This window comes from Bison bison, unplaced genomic scaffold, assembly GCF_000754665.1.
Source record: "Bison bison bison isolate TAMUID 2011002044 unplaced genomic scaffold, Bison_UMD1.0 scf7180017864080, whole genome shotgun sequence".
Taxonomy (NCBI): domain Eukaryota; kingdom Metazoa; phylum Chordata; class Mammalia; order Artiodactyla; family Bovidae; genus Bison; species Bison bison.
Window position 1 is genome coordinate 293393 of NW_011494652.1, and position 4179 is coordinate 297571.

Here is a 4179-nt window from a genome sequence, read left to right on the forward strand (position 1 = left end):
CCTGGGCTCACAGGGCTCCCATGGGCCTCAGGGACCCCTGCCCCAGCCCCAGCAGCACCTGCCTCCTGCACAAAAGGCGAGGCAGAGCCCCCTCCTCTGCCCACTCCCCTCGCCCCCGCCACGGTGCCAGCCTGCCCGGCGGGCCCTGTCTTGTGCTGGGGGTGGCTGATGACCTGCCTGGTCCCTGACCCACCTCCCCTGCTGTGCCCCCACCCATGAAGCCCCGGCCTGCGGCCAGCCCCACCCAAGGAGCACCCCCAGGAGACCAGCCCGCCCTCAACCCTACCCTGGGGCGGCTCTGGGAGCCCCGGCGTCCCGTGGGCAGGGCCGGGCAGGAGGTGCCCCAGGCCAACTCGAACGGAGCAGGGAGACCCCCGAGAAGAGCGGCCAGCACACGCGGAGGCTGTGGCTGGTGAGGACGCGCGGCCGTCACAGCGACAAGAAGGCACATGGTTGCGGGCGGCTCTCACGCCTCGGCCAGACAGAAGCGATGGCTGCTCTCACCACAGGGCCTGGCTCAGAGGCTCCGTGGCCGGCCCGGAGTAGCCCAGGCTGAGACCGTGCAGAGCGGAGGGTTTTCCTTCTCTCGCGTTTACTGAGCCCGACTTGCTGCCCTGTCTCAGCAGCTCTGGGGAGGAGTCAGCGACTCGCAGAAAGTGCTGGAGTGTTTCCACTTGGGTGCTGGGACCGGCTGACTGCCTCCCCAAGGCGTCCAGGCCCCGTCACCCCCGCCCCAGTAGCCTGCTCACGGTGCTCGGCCCACCTGCCCCAGGATTTCCCATGAACTGAGTCGCTGGGAGACACACAGCCAGAAGTGACTCAGGCAGGAAGGAGGCCTGGTGAACCCGGCCCTCCTATGTGACGAGCTCTTTTAGAATCAGAATCCGCCAGCGCCAGCTGCTTCCCGGAGCCGAGGAGACCGGCAATTCCCAGAAGAAACACCAGCATCCGACACACCTAGGCAGGAACCGTGGCCGGACCGGAGCCAGACAGAGCCGTGCGCAGACCTGGGGCCCGAGACACTCTGGGTGTGGCCCCAGCCCCCAGGCTCAGGCCCAGCCCAGGAGCCGGGAGCCAGGCGGGGCTGCAGGCAGAGCTGGGGGCCCTCCCTGTCTGCCATGCTGCCCTGTGGGTCTGGGAGGCGGGGGCGGGAGGGAGCAGGGACAGCCTGTGGCTGCAGCATGACGCCCTCCACCCCTGTGGTCACCATGTTCCCCCCAGGTCCTTCCAAAGGCCACTGCCCCAGCACCCATTCACCCGGGCGTGTCCAGGACCCCCGCACAGGGGGGACCCACTCGGGGCTGCGGAAGGATGCGCTCACGGCAGGCAGAGCGGGGTCTGCATGCAGGGTCAGGGCCGGGGAGGCTGAGGTGCCCCCACCCCAGGCTGACGAGAGACGCAAGAGGGCCAGGAGGTTCAGGGCCCAGCCAGCAGGCCACCTTCTCCCCAGAGACGATGCCCCCAGCTCAGCAGCACGCGGTTGCCATGCGATGACCGGGCGGCGTCCCACTCCGTGGAGCCGGGGCAGAGGGTGGACGCTCCTCCCCAGCTGAGGTCCCCTGGCCGGCACCCAGACCGAGGGCATTACAGCCCCACATCCAGGCTGAGGCTTTCCCGCACGTAGCGGGCCCCCGGGACCCCTCAGCCACGCCACCCGAAGCCCACCCGCCCTGTCAGCGTCTCTGCGGGGCATCCGCCTACTGTGTGGTCAGCACCCCCCGCTTGGAGGCACCCCTCCTCCTGCTCTGCTGAGCTGCTCGGGGGCCGCGGCCACCGGGCAGGATGCCCCAGAGGGACTGCTGCCCTGTCTGGGGGGCACGCGCTGTGGAGCCATTAGCTCTGGGGTGTGCATGACCCAGCGACAGTCCACAGCCGGCTGTCCAGACCCCGCACCCACTTGCGTGGGGAAACCCTCCCAGGTGGCCAGGGAGCGGACTCCACTCCCAACAGTGGCAGATGACCACGTGAGGTTTTTATTAACTGCTTTATCAACTCAACACTGTAAAATTAGCCCAATGAAACATTCTGATTGAATTCAGCAACTGTTCAGTAATTCAATCTGGTAAATTTTTTTTTCCCCCAAGCTGGTGCCTTAGTTTCAGAAGCCTTAGGACTGGGAGCTGATGCCGGGGTCGCTGGCCAGGCATCTGTAAGAAGGTGGGTGGCTGGCCCGAGGGGACCAGGGAGTGGGCGGCAGAGGGTGCAGCCGCCCTGAGGACAAGCTGCGAGGAGCCCCGCGTCCGAGGAGACGGCCGCCAGGGGCTGGGGTCGCACCTGCCGTGGGGACGCTGGGGTGACAGCAGAGGCCCCGCTGGGTGCAGTGCCCTGGCCGGCAGCTGTCCAGGCCCCGGGGATGCCCGGTGGCGGACAGACAGAGTGGGGCTGATGGGCAGGAGCGAAGCAGGGTCAGTGACCCGGGGCCTGGTGCGCGAGGGGAGGGGAGGAGTCCCCAGCAGAGGTAGGCTGCCTGCAGGCCCTGGGCGCGCTTCAGCAGCAAACCTGGCCCCCCAACACCCCAGGTCCCAGGGAACTGACAGGGTTGCCTCGGTGACGGCGACTCGGCTGGGGACGTCTGCCCCGGGAGACCCACGGGAGCGCCGCCTGCCACGGCGCACACAGACAGATGCACCCACAGCCTCCCTGGCGGCAGATGTGGCCCACGCGACGGGCTGCGCATGCGGGGCCCTCCAGCTTGGAGCCGGCCCAGAGCTGCTAGGAGCCAAGCCAAGGGCGGAAAGGAACCTGGGGCCTCCCCCCAGCTCCCACCCTGTGGGGCTGGAGCTACGGGTGATCCCCCAGCCCTGCCTGCACCCAGCTCTCAACATAGGACGCAGGGAAGCTTCGTGCGTGGCAGGCTCCTCCCGTCTGCTGGCTGGCCTGTGCTCAAGCAGAGGAAGGCTCAGCGTGCTCACTTATGGCCGCACCCCCACCCAGCACGCCTAGGAGGGCCGCTGGATCGGCCTGGGAAGCCACACGAGCACCCGCGGCCCAGTAGGTGGGGCAGGGTCACGGCTGCAGGGCAGACAAGCCCTCCAGTCAGTGGCCAGGAACTCCTGTCCCTCCGAGGGCATGGAGCCAGGGCCACAGGACCATTCTGCCGTGTCAAACGTGGACTCTGCTTTTAAAAAACCCTCATCCACATTTAAAAAAGCTATTTGCTGACTTGGTTTCTCCAACCACAAAACAGGTCTTGTGCCCTACCCTCCCCAGGGCCAAGAAGCCTCTGTCCCCACCCCGCCTGTGGGTCGGAGGGCTGGGAACCCCATCCTAGACTCATCCCAGGAGATCAGCTGTCCGAGCCCTGCTTTGGGGGTCCCGGGTGGGACAGGGAGGCAGCTGCAGGCAGGCCCGGGGCCTGGTTTCCTCCTCTGCACCCGCCCTTTCTGTGGAGCCTTGAGACCGCATGTGGGGGGCACGCAATCTGGGGGAGTCAGGGGCTGAGGTGGCTGCCGGCCGGTGCTGGGCATGAGACAAACAGCAAGGCGCTGGACAAGCTCCCTGCCACACCCCTCAGACAGACAGACAGACCCACACACTGCCTGCGGTACCAGCAGGAAGTGAGAAATGCCTGTGGCCCGAGCCCCGGCCCTGCTCAGCCGGGGTCAGGCGTCAGGAGGGCGCCTGTCCCCAGAAGGGCGCCTGCGGGCGTGAGTGCCAGCACGGGGTAAGAACAGAAGCTGCTCAGCGGTCAGCAGGCAGCTCCCCTGAAGGACGGAGGGAAGGAGAGAGGCAGGGAGCGCCCGCCCACACGGGCCCCCAGCACGTCCAGGGGGTCCAGGTGGCCCCTGCCTGGAGTTGCCCAGGCCATGGAGCCCGGTGGGACGCCCACCCCTCCACCTCCCGCCCGTGGGGCTGGCACTTGGGGAGCAAACGGAACGGCTGGGCGACAGGACCTGCCCGCTGACGGCACAATGGGCACAGAGCCTCAGGACGGGAGCCCAGCCCTGGGGGACGCTGCAGAGGCCCCGCCGGACGTGCCGGCCCCAGGACCTGCTCAGCGTCTCCTGGACCTCTGCCCTGACCCCTGACCCCCGCCCCAGGCAGCAGAGCCTGTCCCGCGTGCCGCCCCCAGCACATCCCAAGGATGGGCAGGCGAGGCACTGGATTTGTGCACAGCGCCCTGCAGGCCTGCGAGCTGCAGGCCTGGCTCCTGGGGGCCTGGACTCCACACCTCCGGCG